The sequence below is a fragment of the Cuculus canorus genome, chromosome 3, assembly GCF_017976375.1.
Source record: "Cuculus canorus isolate bCucCan1 chromosome 3, bCucCan1.pri, whole genome shotgun sequence".
NCBI classification, from domain to species: domain Eukaryota; kingdom Metazoa; phylum Chordata; class Aves; order Cuculiformes; family Cuculidae; genus Cuculus; species Cuculus canorus.
In genome coordinates, this window is record NC_071403.1 from 425,664 (window position 1) to 445,273 (window position 19,610).

Sequence of the window (19,610 nt, forward strand, 5' to 3'; positions counted from 1 at the left end):
CTAAAAACACCCCCTTTCTCCTGTGTCAAAGATTACACTTTTTCTGTCTGTGGGAAGTCTGCAACTATAAGAAAAAATGTTTATATTTATTTTATTTTTTTTTTCTCTAGTTATCAGACGGTTTTGTGCTGGCGAGAATTTAAACAGGCTGGAACATTACGTTAGTATTTTTTTACATGTGTTGTTGGAGATGCAGTCACCCGTTCCTTCTGTGCTTCATCTGTAGGTTATAATAGAGAGTTGAGACACAGAGCAATAAAAGGTTACCCGTGTAGCTACCATTTTAAACCACCAGAGGTGGTTGGATGAATCGCTCGACTCTTCTGAAAGGAAGATGACTAAAAGGTCACATTTCTGGTAGGATAGGTGACATCAGATGTCCAAGATGGAAAACTGAGCTAGAGATAAAAACAAATACAAAATGAGGTGGCAAAGAGAAGCAGGTGCTCCATATGGAGGAGAAAAAAGACAAATTAACTTAATGTGAAAGCTGCTTCGTTTCTATAGGAGAATGCCATTTAAATTCATAGACTAGGAAGACAGCTGAACTCTTCTGTGTAGTTTTATCAGCTGTGTTTTGTATCTCTCCATGACACAGTATGTGGCTCTTTTCTGAAAGCAGGACAATGTGTTTTGACAGCCCTTGGCAGTGAGAGCAACAGTGAGAAAAGAAAACCAAAGTGATTCAAATTAACACGAGCTGGCTGTTGCGAAGCTGGACCATCCCAAGCGTTTCCCATGAACAGAGAATCTCGGATATTGTAAGATGCAACATAGCCAACTGGGCTCGAAACAGTGAGGAAGGGTTGCTGCTAACACTGCTCACCAGGCTGCCACCTACAGAAAACATTTGTCTTTGGTAAGGGGAGTGCAGCTCAGGTCCTGTTTCACAAGGTGAACAGATCCTATACTGAGCTCTGGTTAGGACCTGCAGGGAAAACAGCATCGAGCGGAAAGGCAAAGCTCAGTTAAAATTGCTTTATGTAACCTGGACCATTTCTGTAGGGAATGGTTTACATCAGAATTTGTTGTTCTTATAGATCACACATGGGTGTGTATTTATTTTGCCAAAATGTGACTGCTGATGGCTTTTGTTTTAAAAACATTTCATTGCTGATGAGAAGAAAAAAGACTGAGACTTTATTACACCCTATTAGTTTCCCAAAGTCTTTCTACTTTAAAAGAGACAAATATATCTGGTAAGGATCCTTTGCTGGTGCTAGGGAGATCTCCATGAGATGGACTCACTTGACTCATGACTCGTGAATGACTGGTTTGGGGAATTCAAAGTGGTCCAGAAAAGAAATCCCTAAAAAGTACATCAGAGCTGAAAAATCTGATTTCTGTCATTCACTTCTTCTTCTGGTTCTGCAGCACAGTCTCTCCCTTCATGTTTATTTTCTGGTGGTGAGAACATACTCTGTTCTGACATGTACAGCGCTAGGATCCATCTCTCTGGTTTGTGTGCCACAAAGTTATTTTCTCCTGTGTTCTGGCTCCCTAAGAATCTTCCTTTTACTGAAGATCCTTTCATTTTGCTTCTTTTCTGAGTGTCTTCCCCCAGCTCACTACCGACTTAATCTTACTTTAGATAATGCAAAGTGTCTGTTGTTTTCTTCTCTTTCCCACACCTGCCCACATTCAACTATTCTTCTCGCACCGAGTGCTTTCCCACTCTCATTCCCAGCTGGTAGACCTCCTCTTCTCATTGTAATAAAACCTTTTTTTTTTTCAGATGTTTTCCTTGTGAGTTGTGAGGAGAATGGTAACCCTTCTACTGTTATTTCAGTCCCTCGTGATCCATAATAGCTACGTGCGCCGTGCCCTGTGAAACAAGGAACTGTTGCAGATGCAAGAATTCTAAGTGATTTGCGCAAGGTCATAAAGGAAGTTAATGGGTAGATTAAACTCAAACCTCGTGGATCCTAATCCTGGCTGTGGATGCTGTAACAGCAATGGTGTGGAGGGTGGAAAGCCCAGGCAGATGATTTGTATTCCTCACTTATGGCCAAATATGACACAAATAGAGGCACCCTGTTCCTGCCGAGGAGAGGCAGGAGAGTGGGACGTAATTCATGCTATTCAGATTCTGCTATTTAGCATTTGCCGATCCCTAATGGGATATTTGCAAAGTATAATATTTTCTAACAGCTGTAAGGACAAGAGAGCCTAAAATTTCTCCCTATACATAATATCCATGAAATTGCATTGAATATTGTAATGATGTGTTATGCTGCCATTAGCTCCCTGTGAATACCTAATTTGGAAGGTTAATGAAGTTGACAAATGTGTGTACTGTACGCACATTGTCAGCTCTAGTTAATGGCAACTCTCACATTTTTATTTGGAAAATTATATAAAACTGAAAGTGACAATTATTGTAACTTCATCTTTTTTGGAATCTAGCACAGTGTGCAGTTTATTTAAATAGGGTTGTGTGTGTTTTAAATTTGTATACCATCATATGAAGTCCTTTGCTCATCATGTGATTATATACTTAATTTTTGTATGAATGAATGCGTGTATTGTGGTCTTTTATAGCATATTGGGCCAATTTTGGGGGTTTTGTGTGTATTCCACACTGTAAGTCCTTGTCTCCCTGTTGGCTCAACAGTGCTTGATTACAAGACTGGTGCCAGTTAATTCAAAGAGATATCACATACGAATTTCCCCAGGCAAGAAAAGTGTACTAGAGTACACTGGAAGAGAAAGCTCTTGCACTTTCTGCGAATGGCTGAGCACCAGAAGAGGTCGGTTGCAGCTGGTACTGCTTCTGTGTGTAAACGTGATGAGGTCCTGGGAGTCTGGGCCCTACATATTTCTTTGGCTCTGTAAAGTGCTTCTTTAGGTCAAGGTCACATTTTTAGGTGTAAAGATTCTGACTTGAGATCTTCTTCGGCGCTAAAGCTGTTTGATGAAACATAGCTTCACACAGCAGCTGATCTCTTATGGTCCCATGGATCTTGGATGCATCTGCTGTGAGAAGAGATATTATGATAATACTCTGTGACACACCACAGCATGGATGAACTTGCCTCGTCCAAGCCTTGCAAGCTGGAAAAGGGTGGATAGATGGAGTTAGAACTGTTCCTTAATTCCTTGTTCCTTTATTTTTGAGTGTCTTGAAATGCTTGCAGAGTTTCTTCTGAAGGAGCAGGTGTCACAGGGGAGGGCTCCTACCCCGAGGAGACTGTATGTGTCACTTCCAAGAACAAAGCAGTCTTTTAAAGCCAGTGCTATATTGAGCCTGTGAGTCATGTATCTTTAGATCAATAAGTAAAATGTTTTTATATGTGGGGGCAGCCCCAAACAGAGTGACTCAGCGCCAGCGGTTCCGTGTTCAGCCGCTGCTGTGCAGGATCTGGTTTCAGATGACTGATCACGGGAGCGGGGCTGGGCGACGTGTGGAGGCTGAGGTGCCGCTCGTGGGCACGGCAGAGCGGAGTTTTGGTTTTGATAGTTTTTGAAGGCAGGCACACCTGCCCCTCTTTCAGCTTCGTGCCGGAGCGGTGTTTGTTCTCAGGCTGTCCCAGATGCCACCTGCAAGTCAGCAGCCTCTCTGACTGTCTCTGGTGGTTTTGATGAGGTGCTTTGGAGGCAGCAATGTTTAAGGCTTAGATTCTTTTCTGGCTTCTCCCCCTTTCTTACATAGTGTTAATAAACACATGGCAGAATCTGGTGGAAGTATACATCTATTCAGACCTTTTGTCAGGGATTCTGCAGATTCCAGTGGTCTGAAACTCTGAAGAGTGATCAAATGCTTGTCCCTCCTACGCTTGACAACAGGGACTCCTTCTGCTCTCGCTCCAGAGTCAGTGACCACGTTACATCAGGCTCACAGTAGCCCTTTAGGAGATGCTGGGGTGCATCAATCACCCCATCTGAAAAGCACAGACCACACTTCAATGTTTGTATCAGCTGTGATTGCCAACGTATACACTGGTTTAAAATGGGAAATCTGGACCCTGGAGAAGCTTCGCATTGAGAGTTGTCTTGTTAAGTGGGAGTGTTTTGCTCCTTTGGATTAATGATTTACTGGGAGCTCGGTGAGGATAAGGGGTGTCTGCACCTGGCCTATTGAAGGGACATTTGCATCTGAAGAAGTGAGGCCAGCTACTGGACCAGAGAGAGGACACTGAAGGCCCCCTGAATAGAGGAGAGGAAATGAATTTGAATGAAACTTCCCTCAAAACTCGACAAGGCGAATGAGGTTATATGTCAGCCTTCTTCCCTGTTTGCAGACTCCCTTCCGTGGATACATATTTGGGGTTGAGAGTGTACAACAGCTCTGAGACCATGGCCGTGAGAATTGGGAATGGTTTAGGTCGTGTTTAGCAGCAGGATACATGATGTGACAGGGAGAAGGAAAGAGAGACTGGTGGGCCTTTGGAATTTGATTTTAGAAAAAGTTTTCTTTCCTTTTTGCCATCCATATTTTATAAAACTCTGCAACTGTATTTCTTATTTTGGATTGGATAAATAAGTAATTTTTCTTGCTTTCGACTTAACGTGGCTCTCATGGAGGATGGTTTCAGGCTGACATAAAGAAACCTACCCTGAGAACTAGCGTAGCAGCACAGTTCAGTAACATGCACATCCCCAACGCATTGCTCCATGAGATCCAATGATCAACAGAAGCTGCCACTTGAGCATGGGACACCTTGGGAACTTGTACAGTAGGGAAACTTTGAAAGTTGGAGTTTTGGGTGACCAGCACAAGGCAGAAAAGGTCTTGTGCACACAGAGGATCAAAGAGTTTTTTCTTAGAATCATAGAATAGTTTGGGTTGGAAGGGACCTTAAAGATCATCTTGTTCCAACCTCCCTGCCATGGGCAGGGATATCTCACTAAATCAGGCTGCCTGAGACCCATCCAACCTGGCCTTGACCACCTCCAGGTGATCCTCAGGGTTTGGGTTCCTCTCCAGGGCTCTTGGGGAGCACATTTAAAGCTAGTAATGTGTTTTAGCTTTCCATTGAGAGCTCTGCCTCTAGTATATGGAAAGATATTTTGTAGTTCCTGCCAGACTATTTGATACACAACATGAATTCTTCTATTCTCGTCTGGCTAGTTTGCTTCTGGACGCTGTGTTTGTAGAGGTGAGATAGATAAGATTGCTGCTGATGGATCGGATTTAGTTTCAGGTTAAGAGCTCAGGTTATGTACTGTTAACTCATGACATTGGAGTAACTTGGAGAAAGAAAGCAATCATGAAGAAATGTTTAAAATTAAATTCTTTTTCTTCAGGAAAGATAATAGACCCATCATACTTCTGAAGCTTTTTACCATTTCAAGTAGAATTAGAAGAAGATTAATGATGAGTTGTTTTGAGAGAAGGTGCTTCCAGGGCACCACTGAAGCTGGGGGCCAGGAGTGATAAGGCTTTCTGGGCTGGGAACAAAGATGTTTCACCATCTAGGGCCTGTCCCATCACTCCTAGCAGTGATATCTTCTAGAGAGTTTATTCCTGCCCTAAGGGTAGTAAGTTTGGAGCCCTAAATCCTCAAAGAACATTGGCTTTGTCAACATCTAAGATGCCACCAGGAGAAGGGAAGCCTCTCTAGAAGAGTGATCCCTTCCATTTAACTATGCTGCAAATTTGGCTACAAGCACAGAGTGGGTGTGGGGCATGAAACTGAGAAAAATCACAGAAAGCTCTCCTGATATCTGGGGAACATAAGTCCCAGCTATCAAGCAAGCGTTATTTCAACATCCTGTGAAAAAAGTCTCCCCGACTCCAAGAGGTGCTGAACTGAGGTCATGGAAAGATAAACTATAACCCTAGCTGTTTAGTCATTAGTATGTGGAGAATAAAGGTTTAATTTATTTTCCTATAAAACCCACCAGGTATAACATACAGAGAACCAGGTTATACCTTCTCCTCCCCCTGTTTGCGGCACACCATTAGGGAATGTGTGATACCTGAGATGTGGGAATGGTGCTACACTAGAAGCAGAAGAGGCAAAAATTGGAGTTTACAGTCCTGGGAACGGTGATTATTCTGTTGCTGCTTGAATGTACTTGTTTAATCTGTGAATTTCAGCATCTTTCCCTAAAATGTCTGTACTCTGCAAAAAAAAGAGAAGGGATGCCATTTCTCTGAATGTGTTTAGGACAAGCCATAGCTCTGCCCATGCAGCTGCTTCCCAAGGCAGCAGAAAAAAAGAGTGCTTTGGCACTCAACAGTGAAGAGTCTTGATAGAAAAAAAAAATATCAAAGTTTAACCTCTGACTCACTAGCCTTGAATTGAAATGTAATAAAAAAAAGGAGGAATGCCTGTCATCAAAATAGTTTTATTAAATCAAGGAGATACAGACATAATAACAATGTTTTTGATGTGAATTTGTGCTGTGGTACCTTCTAATTGGGAGGTAAAATTTGAAATACTGTCTCTATCGGAGGGCCAGAAATCCTTCCAAGTACAACACAGTTGAATTTCTCTGCTATCTTCTACTTTCATATCTGATGAACTCAGGATATTTGGCTTTGTTCAGACATTGATGGTTCGGAAGTTTCCATGGCTTTCACGGTTCTTCTGAACTTCTCTCTATCCTTTAGTTTAATGTATATTGGACTTACCATCTAGCTTCCAAAATTTCCCTCGGTTTCTTCTGTGACTGGGTCAAGCCAGAAGTTCAACCAGGTGGAAGTCCATTGTCTACTTCAAAATGGTTTTGACTACATAGAGTTAACTTTCCGTAACCACAATCAGGTGTTAGCAGCATCTTTCACAGTCCACTTGTTGTCCTTGTTGCCCTGATAGAACATGATCATTCTGGATCGTATTCATAGAATCATAGAATGTTTGAGTTGGAAAGGACCTCAAAGATCATCCGGTCCCACCCCTGTGCCATGGGCAGGGATATCCTACTGGCTCAGGCTGCCCAGGGCCCATCCAACCTGGCCTGGAACACCTCCAGGGATGGGGCAGCCACAGCTTCCCTGGGCAACCTGGGCCAGTGTCTCCTCACCCTCATTGTGAAAAATTTCGTCCTATTGTCTGGTCAAAATCTTCCCCTCTCCAATTTAAAGCCATTCCCCCTCATCCTTTCACTCCAAACCTTTGTAAACAGTCCCTCTCCAGCTTTCTTGCAGCCCCTTTCAGGTACTGGAAAGTCACTATAAGATCTCCTTGGAGCCTTCTCTTCTCCATGCTGAACAAACGCAACTCTCTCAGCCTGTCCTCGTATGGAAGGTGCTCCAGCCCTCTTCTGATCGTCTCTGTGGCCTCCTTTGGACCCATTCCAACAGTTCCACCTCCTTCTTATATTGAGGATTCCTGAACTGGACACAGGACTCCAGGTGGGTTCTTACCAGAGAGGAACAGAGGAGCAGAATCCCCTCCCTCGCCCTGCTGGCCACGTTGCCATGGATGCAGCCCAGGACACAGTTGGCCTTCTGGGCTGGGAGCAGGCATTGCTGGCTGCTGTCAATCTTCTCAAGGTGTTCAAGTGCCACGGGGATCAGGAGCAGCATTACCAAGGAAGGAGAGGAGGAGGCTGCCAGGTTCACACTAGCACTCCTGCGGAGGTGGAAAGTCCTTGCCCTAGGATGGGGTGTCACATCCTGGCTGTGCTGGTGGCCAGCATGTAAATGCTGAAAATGAAGAGCTATGCCAGTCTCTTTCCTTGCTCCAGGTGCTCTGTGGTTCAGCTCACCATGCCAACCTTTGCTGGACTTGTTGTTTGTTATTGTTTCTGGGAGAAATATTGCTGTCTGTGCAGGTTACCCCCATGGGAGCGGGTTTTGGCTGGCAGCTGTGTGGGATGCAGGCAGCACGTGGAATACTGGCCGTGAGGGATGCTCCGCTCTTTATAGGATCCTTCATTTTTCTTGACTTTGGAGAGTCTGCCTGGGTGAACGAGGCTTACCTGTGGGAGTTGTAAAGTATGTCACTAAGCTTATTTTTGGTATTTCTTTTAGAAGTCTTCTGTGCCTGTTGCCAAACATGCAAGGTTTGTTTTCAGACTCTAAATTCTCAGGTAAAGCTGTGATGTTTACTCTGACTCACTATATCAACACATAAATATGAGATTTTTGTTTACATTTATTGCTTTTTGTGTATCTTTATATAGCCTGGAAATATTGTTTCCAAGGCTTTATTCATAGTCCAGGTATGAAAGAGTGAGGAAATAAATCACTGTGCAACTTAATCTTGGAAGATGCATTTGGGCTCAAGTGTTGGCTGTTGACACTGTGGAGTGTGTTTGAACATGGGACAGATTTGGGTTTACATCTTCTGCGATAACTAACAACCTTAGTTTTAACCATCACTTGACTGTAAAGAACAATTTCCACTTTTCAACACGAAAGCTGTGACTCATCCTTGTATTGAGTGTCGCCCGTGTAGCGCATTTGAGGAACGGTTTGGGGCAGGCTGCCTTGTGCTCACAGCTGCTGTAATCTGTCATCCACTTCGCGTACTCTAACCTACACCGTTGTCACAAGCTGCAGACGGTGGCTCTCTACTTGGATTAACCACAGGATCATTCTGCATCGCCACAGTTTGGCCTCTCTGATGAGCCACCCGTTGATGTGTTTACAGGCTGTGCAGGTGTATCTGGCTGTAGACTTGTTAAAGCATGCACAAATCATTTTTATTTTCAAACTTGTTTGGTTTTGGCTGTGATGTGGCTGGTCACTTATTCCTAGTTAAAGTGTTTAAGTGTTTCCCGGTGTCAGTTCGTCAGTGTTGAGGAGCACTGTTAAATACTGGCACATCATTTTTTTTAAAAAAAAAACCAAAAAACAGAACAAAGAAGATAATTTGTGGGGTGCGTGTGTTACAGAATCAGGTCAGAAAATACCTTGAGAGGTCGTCTTAGAGATATATGATTTAGTAGTGGACAGGTATAGTTGGGCTTGATGACCTCAAAGGTCTTTTCCAACCTAGTGGTGCTATGATTCTATGCTCTAGTCCTGTCGTGCAGGCTTAAGGTGGGCATTCTGAACCAGGTAGTCCCCCTGTTGTCTGCTCCAGCTCACTCCTGGAGGCTTGTCCTGCTCCTTGATGTCTGAGTGGGGGTGTTCAGCAGCCTTTGACTCCCCCCAGTTTATTGGAATAGACCTCAGCTTGTTTCACTGAAGCAAGCCACAGGCTGCGCAAGCCAGGCCAGCCCTCCTACTTCAGCTTCTTGACTAGAGGGGTAGAGCAGACACCTGGAGGTCAGGACTGAACGAGGACAGCTGAAGCTCTCTGTCCTGACACGTGCGTTCACATCCTCAGCTCGAGCTTGTAACTGCTGAGTTTGGACACCTGCTTCTCAGCTGCACCAGGTCTTCCACATCTGACCTCAGCAGAAGCTGCTCTGAAGTGAGAAGCAAGCTGATCCTGCAGTCCACTAAATTAGTACCTGCAAGTGGCCCTTGTGACTGAATAAACAGTCTGGCTTCTCAGGGACACCGTACTGTGCCACAGGAATGCATGTTCTTACCTGGTGCCCCGTGTGTGCACCATGAGCGCAGCTCATGAAGCCACTCTGATTCCTTTGCAATATGCTGCAAGGTTAGGATCTTCAGAGGATGATGAGCCTCACCCATATGCTCTTGCAGTTCTTTCCATCCGCTCTAACAGCTACGTACTGGAACATGCTCTTCAGAGCTGCTGTACAGTTGTTGGCTGCATCTTCCCCTCATGACAGATGAGAGGAGGACAGCTTTGATGCCCATCTTGCCAGCCCACCATGGGGTGCAGGCTAGGATGCGTTTGCTGGCCGCTCCCTACAGTGCCCAGCTGCACGTGGCGTCTGTGCCCCCTCCCAGGAATGCGGGGTGGGTGAACTGAGGGCCAAAGGTAACGTCCTCCTCCAAGGCCAGGAATAAGTAGATGCCCCTTTATCACTGCCTTCCAATCCAAACTGGTTTTTACTTTCCCATTGCTGTAATTTCCAAGAAGGAGGTTGGCCATGTGGACAAACGAGCAGTCCCAGGACTTTATTCAGGGAGTTCAGCTGGTTTATTTCTGAAATGCACTTTCTCCCTTGCTCTGACATGAGATATGCAAAGGTAATGTGTTCCTCTCCCTTTCTCTCTCTCTCTCTCTTTTTTCTTTTTTTTTTTTGAGCATGTAGAAACTTGTTATCGGTTTCGTTGTGCAGATGAAAAACTACGTCTTGAGCAACATCTATAAATGTCACAGGGATGGGTTTTTTCGAGTGTTTACTGAGAACATATTATGTTTTAGTGTCTCTATCATAAATACCTTTTTGTTAATCTTTCACCCTCACTAAATCTATTACAAGCTTTAATCAACCTTTCTAAGCAGTAATAAAATGTTATCAGCAGTTGGCAGAGATTATAAGTGACAGACCCTAATGTTTTCTAATGATTGTCATTATTTAGAAGGTTGTTTGTAGTTTTACAGGGAAATAATTAGATCTATTGGATACATTTGAAGAGAGGGGAGTGTGCCTCCTCTGATAGTTTATGCTCAAGAAATCTAATTTGTAAATAGTTACTTAAAAAGAAAAAAAAACCCAACAAGCGAGAGCTGAATGGAAATTCAAGATATATTTAGGCAGATGCAGGTGAAGAGAACATGTTTTATGCTAAAAAGGCAAGATATTCCCCAGATGAATACATACAGTTCAAGTTTTTCACCTACTGTCAGTGAGATCTGAAGCCTGAATTTCCAAGAATACCTCTCCCTCTGTATCAACTTGTCAGCTTATTACACACAGAGAAATAGTCTTCACAAAACTATTCTTTTATATTATGCAAATTATTTTCCCCCTTAAGAACGAGTTAATATTCTTTCACTTACATGCCATGTTTCTGCAGGTGGTGAACTGAAAAGATCCGAATGAGACATAAATAAAGAAGAGACTTTCTTGGTCCCCTTTAAGTCTAAAAGGTTGGTTTATTTGGGTTTTTCCCATGTAGAAGATCCTGTGAGCGCTGTGTTCTGGCTGAATTTCAGATTTGATATACTCAATGGCATGACTATATTTTTTGTGGTTCTGATTCGCAGCGTTGCTGAATCTGGGGAAGGCGCAGCCCTGAGTTTAGCACAATGCTCCGCGCGTCGGTCAGCTGTCCCCAGCCCCTGTCTCACGTGTCCCACAGGCGCCAGCTCCACGCTCTGCTGAGGCTCCGAAGCTGCAGAGGCATCGTGTGGCACTCCCGGTGCCACCCCAGGCAGGTCCTGCTCTTGGGCAGCCGCCTCACCCCGTGTACTTCTCCCCTTCTTGTTTCCTCCTCTCTTATGTGACCCCAGATGTGTGTTTTTCGAGCAAGGGCATCTGCGAAAGAATGCACAGGTGCTTGTGGTGGATATCTCTGGTACTCCCGGTGGAGGCTCTCCGGGTATGTGCTTGTCCCCCCAAAGCCGCAGCCCTCGCCAGCACCAGGCAGGGAGTGCTTCAGAGTTTAATGCTGTTTCATGCCCAGTGAACGCTCACTGCTGACCTGATTTCAGTGGGTGTAAAAAACCCCGCGCAGGTGTTTGGGTCTCATGGATGCGTGTGCACAAGTAAGTGCACACATGCACAATCCTTTAGGCTGTGACCAGTTTAAGCAGGAGTGCGAACCAAATCAGATTAGTGTAACTGAACTGTGTCGTGGCTTTTTAATGACAGACCCCATCCAGTATACTTTTAAGCCTCAAATTTGCAATTCATTTTCCCCAGGTACACTGTCTGCTCTGCCTTCGGCTCGCCGCTTGCTTGGCATGAGCACCAGCCCTGCACTCGAGGTGAACTTGGACCTTTTTATTTTGCAAATGATTATTAATCTCTGTGTACTTTTTGAAGAGTTTGGTTTATTTCTCGTGGTGGGTTTCTGTTGGCCGGTGTAAATGTTGGCTCTCTTTATTCCTGTCATCACCTCTTAGGCATTTGTAGAGTGTTATGCTGACCACCCTTTTTGTCTCCACTGATCTCTGTTTCTGCACATATCAGAAACTTCCTTGTTTAATTCTGCTTACAAAAAAGATGATATGTTTAAAGGAAATTAAACTGATTTTTAGCTCCTTAGTAAAAACTAATTGGTGCTCTTTTTTCTAAGCAAGCTAGGCATTTTTAGCAATTGCTTTCTTTTCTCAAACTCTCCGTTACCCTGGAGAAGGATGTGCATCCTAAAGATGCTATAAAGTAAGCAGAAAACCCAACTTGAAAGGACTGGCAGTGTTTAAAGTTAGCATTTGGAGTATATCTTCAAGAAGTAGCAACAGTGTTTAAATGGGAAATTCCAGACTATAAATTCTTTTTTGGCTAGATTATATGCAGTACAAGTGTTGACTTTCAATTTATACCTTTGATATGACTCATTGAATGTTCTGATTCTTAGTTTATTTGTCCTGTCTTCAGCAAAATGGATTGAATATAGGGTTATCCAACCATGATGCGTTGTCTCTGTGCCTCAGATGTTATATTGATGAAATCTTAGTGTCTGGCACTATCTAAGAGGAATATAAAAATTTGATTTGGTCTGCAGCCAGCTTTCCTCCCACTCTGGAACAATGATGGAACATCTGGGAGAATGCTGTATTCATTAACCCAAATCCTGAACACTTCGCATAATACCTGATCCTGTAAGAATCTGCTTAGTTTTCGAGCCTGTGCAATTTGCGCTGGATGTGGCTAGAGCACATTCAGTCAAAGGACCTTGTCTCTTTTCCATTTTTGAGCTTTTATGTGAAATTATGCTTTGTCATAATTGATGATAACAAGATTCCCATTTGTTATCTGATTTTAAATGCCGGTTACATGCATGGCGGCTCACTCTGCTCTCTCTCCTCCAGAAATTTCTCTTTATTTGTCATTTGTGTTTTCAGCTGGAGACCTTAGGGTTTTATCTTGCCCATCGTCTCAGCTGAAGCCATATGCCAAGAGGCCTCTTAACTTTCCTGAGGATGGATCTTGGAATATCGTCTGGTGTCAGTGTGCCACCTTTATTGTTTTTCCTGTTTTCATAATCTCCCCTTCTCGCAGTGGCAGATGCACACCAGCATTGTGGCTGACAGAATAGCCATTTTCCTCCTGGGGTTTGATACTGCGCTCTGGCCAGCTGCTGCGGGGGATACAAAAGGGAGGCAGTTGGTACATCCCATAGTTTGAACATCCCCTGTGATTTTATAGTCTGTGCTTGCCTGAGAAAAGGGGGTGTGCTTGTGTCTCCTCGTGACCCCAGACCCTCTGCGTGAATTTGAGATTAAATAAAGCTAAACTCCTGAAACTCTTATTTAAAAATGGCTGTTGTATTGCAGAAAGTGGGAGCTCAGCCGTCTGTTGTGGGAAAGGAGAAATAAGGCAGCGGTTAGAGCAATAATCGGGAATTTTTTTCTGTTTTACGGTATAGGTATGCTCCATGCTTGACCTTGAGCAAGTCCTGCAGGCTGAGATCCAGAAAATACTTACGCACCTAAATCCCACTGTGGGATTGAGCCACCTGGATAGGAGAAAGGTCCAAATTTTCAAAGATCCTACATTTTTCAGAGCATCTCATCTGCAACGTGAACATGGAAGCTCATGGTTTTCTTCGGCAGGATGTCATGAGAACAGATGCACCATGTTTGTCACATATAAACTGCTGATCTCTGCCAAGCCCAAACGCTGGGTCAAAACAAGGTAAAACTGGATACTATGCAACTATCGGCCTCTTCCTCTGATTTTTTAAAAATATGCCATTTCCTTGCAGGGTTTGGCAGAGGTGGAATTGTGTTCAGGACTGGAACTGCATGTTCCATCTTTGCATTTTGTCAGAACAGCCTACCAAAGAAAACAGTGGCCCAGAAGGACCGCTTTTCAAGGCCTTGACATCAGTACGGCTGAAAGAGTTAAGGCCATTAGCTGGGTGCCATAAACATACTAAGTACCTTAGGTCTTCAAAGTAATGTACAAATACTAACTAATTAATCTTCAAAATAGCCTTACCTCCACACCCCACAGTCAACCCTGATTAAAAAGTAAATATTCCTCCTGCACATGTAATCAAGAGCTTTATGCTCTAAGAGGGTAATTGACTTGTGTCTCGTTTATGATTTTGATAAACATTTCAGAGTGGTTCAAAGGATGCGGAGGCAGAGGGAAGGTCAGTAGCAGTATTGGGATACAGAGTGAAGAGTGCTTCCTCCTCGCATATCCTGAATGTATTTCTGGACCTGAGTGTCTTTCCACATCGATACGAAAGAGTTGATAGTTATGGTAAGGAGCACTGCGTCTTGGCAAGCCTGAGCTGCAATGGGAGAATGCATTACTATGTTGATACTTTAATATTCTCTTGTAGTTACCTAAAATTTCTGCTTGTCATTGCTCAGTGCTTTTCTTGGTAGGCGGAAACGCACCACAAGTCAGTTCACTTACTTCAGTTCTTTCCTGAGAGTGGGCCTATCACTGAGTACAGTGACAAACTGCAATACTGAGACCAAAGTGGTGGTTGGTACAAAATAAGAAAAAAAATTGCTGTACTTAAGAAAGATTTGCATTCATTTTGGATGAAGCTGTGTTTCTGAAAACCGACCCTAAGAACAGGTAGATGGGAGATGCTCCATCACGATTGATTTGTCTCTTGAAGCCGAGACAGTGACATTTAAAATAAAACCACTTGGGCGACCGTTTATTGGAATCTCTTCTCACCAGACCGAAGTATTCATGGTGTTCGTGGAGCTGCATCAGGTGAAACTGCTCAGTGGTTTCACCACTTTGTGAGGTGAAACTCTCACGAAAGCACTCGCTACTTTTAAAAATTTGTGTGGAATAGGGGTGCACAAAATCCCTTTGCAATAACCAGGGATTTATACATGGGAACACCTCAACAGATACACGCTAGTAAATACCCAGGATCGGGGAGTATGCCTGTCAGGCGTGCGGGCTGCAGCAGCCTCGCAGCTCGGCGCGTGGCAGAAGGGTGTCCACGGCCCTGTAGGGGAATGCGGGCGGAGGAGGGAAGCTGCTCACTGGTCTCTTGCTGCTCCGTGGGCTCAGCTGCACGACCAGGGGATTGGGACAAGCCGAAGGTTGTGCTCGCCCTTGATTTTAGTGTGTAGGCACTTAGATCGCTTGACTCTTAGACCTTCTGTGGATTCACTCAGATCAACTGATTCCTGGATGTGTCTTGTCTGTCTGAGATCTGAGACTTAAAAGATGAACTTTTCTGACTGACTGCAGGAGGTCCCTCTCTCCGCTGTCTTGCAGCATGTGCATCGTGGGTTTTTTTTCTACTCGATGCTTTAGGATAAATATTTCAGGTGCTGAAGTCTATTACTGCTGGAGATTGGGATTATTGATGGATGTGTGCAAAGGAAAAATAAGGAAATCTGGAGATAGGAAGCTGAAATTTGTGTAGATGAATTGGATGGATATTTGCATGAAGAGGTCAAATGTGCTTTCATATGCCGTGAGTTTAGGCAACACCAGTAGCTGCATTGTGAGCATGGTATTTCTTCTTCTGAGTGCTAAACTTGGGACTCTGGATTACCATTGGAGTACTCCTATCAGTAAAATGCCACGTTCTTATCAGCCCAATAGTGTATTGATTCTCCGGACACATAAAGAATCATGTGAAACTTACTGTCAGATCAGGGTTTTAAAGATTACAAAGCAGTCCTAATAATGAGTAATTTTTTTTTTTAAAAGCCAGTAAATTGGAATACTCATAGAATATTAAAGTATGCTGTCTGAAATTCGGGTGTGGTTGGTTAACAGAGTAAAAATAATGGATTCTTACTGTGCACAAATTGAGCTTGGTTTGCAAGATATTCCTGGTCCTGCTTTTGAATATTAAAAATCCAGTGTTCATCACAAAACCACTTCAGCTCTGCTTAACACACCTGGGTGCATGCCACAGCAGGATTATCTCTGATCTAATCACTAGGGAAAGTGGTCTTTTCAGGTCAGGACTGAGGTCATGGTTAGATTGTAGATAGAAAATTATGCTTCCTTTCTCTGAAGCATGCTTATTTACAATATCAGGTGGTGTTCACTCATGTCTACTCATTTCATCATTGAAATGCTAATACTCATTCATCAGTGTCACTGATACTCCGTGTGTGTGTGGGCCATGCTTTATATTCTGGCATTGAAGTATTATTTTCAAAGGTAGACCTTCCCCAGTACATCTAGGTAGCTTTATGTATGTATTTAGGTCAGTGGCTTTAGTAGATATTAAGTTTTCAGCCATAATAATAATAACAATACTGGACCTTTGTATTTAGCTTGTCACTAGTAAAGGCATGAAGCATATGTGTAAGGTTTTAAGCAATTGTAAAATATATATCCTTACCTTTGTGTTGAAATATTAAATATTCAAATGTCATGAAATCCACATACACGGGATAATCCAACAGTAGGAATTCACTGCTTGTCTACTGTGCTTTATGGTTTATATCATGCCATAGCCTTATCAGCAAATAATAAGCATATATTTAACAAGGATAGCATTCTACTTAGAAATCAGATGAATATTTTGACATGAAATATTTGGAACAAGGTGAAACACAGCTGAAGGCAATAGCTGTAAAATCTTTTGATCTTTTCTTTCTCCTCGCTATCATTTTCCTGGATCTGTTTTGGTATAGAAAAATCCAGAGGCTGTGACTCTTTCAGACTCTTATATAAAAAATAGCTGCAGTTGCACTCAGCTCTTGGTAAGTCCCATACAATCACCTCAGTGTTTCTCACCTCAGGATTTTACATCCTCTGGAAGTGCCAGAGCCAAACTAGATGCAATGTGGAGACAGGAGGAGATCAAAACAGGTTTTAGTTTTCTCTTCCTTAGGCCTACTGATCTGCACGTGGAAAATAAATGATTTTCATTGGTCTTTCAAGGGCTTGAGACATGGCTGAATGGTCAAATTATGTTAGATTCCAAGTTGTCATGCGAGATTAATCCCTACCAAATACATACATAGAGGGACGTGTCTCACCGAAAGGGCTCTCAGGCACTGGCAGAGGCTGCCCAGGGAGGAGACTGAGTCCCCATCCCTGGAGGGGTTTAAAAGGTGGGTAGAAGAGGAGCATGGGGACATGATTTAGTAGTGGACGGGTACGGTTGGACTTGATGATCTCAAATGTCTTTTCCAATCTAATGATTCTACGTTTCTATGGGAATGGAAGCTGAACGTCTGGATAATGTCAGAAGTTAGTGAAACTCTGACTAAAAATAGTAAGGATAGAGGAAGACCAGGGCCCTGTGCAACCATGTCTGTGGAAGTCTATGGGAATGGAAAATAAACACATAGGTGGAAGACATGGTAGAACTCAGGTGAGTGTCCTGACATTGCTGTCCGAGCTCTTTTTCTGGACTCATTTAACAGCTGTCAAAGAGCAACAGGCACTGCTAGGGCATGGTCTGTGTCGTTCTCAGTGTGCTATCTAAGTCCGTACTAGTGATGCCTCTCTTCCTCTCTGTTGACTAGGAGGAGGGGGTCTATCCTGCTAAGTCAGTCAGACAGCTACTTTATAGATAATCAGAAATAGGTGAGGTGGTTTGTGTCCTGGTCACGCCAGAGGCACACTGCAGGGTGTTCATCTGTTGCACAATGCCTGACTGTAAATAGAGGGTCTGAAAGAGCAGTTTTATGTGGGTAAATAAAAGAGGAGGGAAATCCTCCACAAAGGGCCAGGTGGATTTTCACAGTATCTGGAACAGAGCAACACAGACTTCCCAACAAACAGTGCAGTTTATTCTGTTTCAATTGACATCAAAGAGATTTTGCTACTGCATGTGGTGAGGGAGGGAGCAGAGCTGGGCCCAGTATTTCCATTTTGGAGCCCTTATTAACCTCATTTTGGAGCAGGTGAAGAGCAGAATGCAGATGTTGCTGGAGAAGTAAAGCCTAGATTAAATAGGGCACGTGTATCTTTGCATTAGTCCTGCTCACATGTGCTTGAGGGATATCATGTGTGTTGAACTCTATGCTTTTTCTTGGGCAAAAACCAGCAATGCGACTCTTGTGTCCTTTTGGGATAATGTGCACTCCTGTTAGAAAATATAATCCTGTTTTGTCATCCAAATCAGAAGCAATATTTTTTAAAGCTAGTGGAAAAATATGTTCTTAGTTTGTGAGGATACAGTAGTTTGAAAAGTATTTGATAACTGGAGACTTGTTTTTCTCCCTTCTCCATTCTGTAGCTTCTGTAATTGGTTTTCTGCTCACATGTAGCTTGGGCTCATCTGCACCAGTGTCAGCAGTGAGCACTTAGAGCAGCATGGCTGCGGTGCCACTGAAAGCCTTCCTGGGGCTCATTCCTGACATCGCAACAATGCAATGCACTGAGGCGGGAGCTACTGACATTTCAAAGGTGCTCAATTGCCTTAATTTTCATCATCTGTGATCATTTGCTAAAGAAAAAAAGAAAACCCAAACCATTCTGTTTTGCAGTGGGAAAATCTTTGCCAAGTCAAGTTCCTGGGGTACTTGGATTAGCAGCTAGCCCTCTCTTTGTTTATAGACACACGTACAGCTGGTATGAATCTCTTTCTACATTTAAGACTGTTGCTGCTTAAATAGTGTTCCAAAGGAAGTCTCTGAGATCTAGCAGTGCAGTTTGATTTGTGTTTAAGAATGGGGAGGAATAGCTTTGCTCTAATAGAATATCTCTTCAATATTTTCAAGGTTAATCGCTTTGAACATATCTTTGTTGTAGAAGGCAAAAATCCATCAAATCCATTTCATAGTCAGAGAGTTCTGAATCTGACTAGCATGCAGATCCAAGCCCTGTTAAAGGGAACGATTCTTTTGTACACGAGAGGCAGGTAGGATGCGGAGCTGTTTGTCATAGCATATTGTACAGGTTGAGTTTGGTAAGATTGATAACTATGATAAGTTAAGTAAACCCACGCTCTGAGAAATGCACTCTATATTCCTTGCAGGTGAAGCTGTGACCAGCTGTGTTGTGTATTCTAATACGGTGCATTCCTTTTTCTGTCTTCTATGCAACCACTACGTGACAAATGCTTGCACTCTGCAGAGATGAGCACTAGCGAAATGTTTAGCTATCTCATACTCGCTTTGATAATTTTCTGCCTGGGTCTCCTACACCTAAAGACATACTCTTACAGAGGCGTGTCTTCTGTTTTGCTACACAACTAGTACCTTCCCATGGCACAGTTACTGGCCTGGAGAAATAACTAATGGTGCAGCTGCTTGACTCTAAGCTTTTGATTCATTACATAGAACAGAAACTGCAGGCACAGTAAAATAAAGTGTGGGTCTCGGGCCCACTGAACGTTTGTTTGCTTTCAGGCTTGTTTGGGCCAAATATGTGCTGGAGGGGATAATCGCTGGTGTAAAACTCAGAGGAGGGTAAAGGTACCTTGCTCCCAGGCCATTCAGGTGTTGTGTGCCCCTACCCCATCTGCAAACACATCGAGAATGGTTTGTTATCTCTGGAGACCATTTGGACTGTGTGCTTCCCAGAGATCAGCCCGTGGAGGAACCTCTCTAAGCATTCACACCTCTCAGAGGTGGCGCAGGACCCCAGCCCCAAAGTGGGCACGGTGTGGCAGAGCAGGAGTGTGGGGGGCATGTGAACTGATGGGGTCCCTGCGTGTGACCCCCAGGCTGCGGTCCCCTGCACTGGAAGCACCCTGAGAGCTCTGTTTGCCTTTTTGAAGGCCAAGACTTTTCATAGTTGTTTGGAGGGGTGACAGCAGAGCTAATGGTATGTAT

The 19,610-nt window shown here is 43.6% G+C and overlaps 1 long non-coding RNA gene across 23 annotated transcripts in view; it reads left to right on the top strand.

Annotated features, from left to right (window-relative positions):
• Positions 1 to 19,610, top strand: part of LOC128851851 (uncharacterized) — a 352,018-nt gene that overhangs the window by 156,279 nt on the left and 176,129 nt on the right. For 22 of the 23 annotated variants that reach the window (XR_008449359.1, XR_008449379.1, XR_008449361.1 and 19 more), the window contains 3 exons: positions 10,781 to 10,853; positions 10,971 to 11,141; positions 13,298 to 13,566. This is a non-coding gene — a long non-coding RNA (uncharacterized LOC128851851). The remainder of the gene's footprint in view (positions 1 to 10,780; positions 10,854 to 10,970; positions 11,142 to 13,297; positions 13,567 to 19,610) is intronic. The other variant, XR_008449374.1, reaches the window with a different exon arrangement.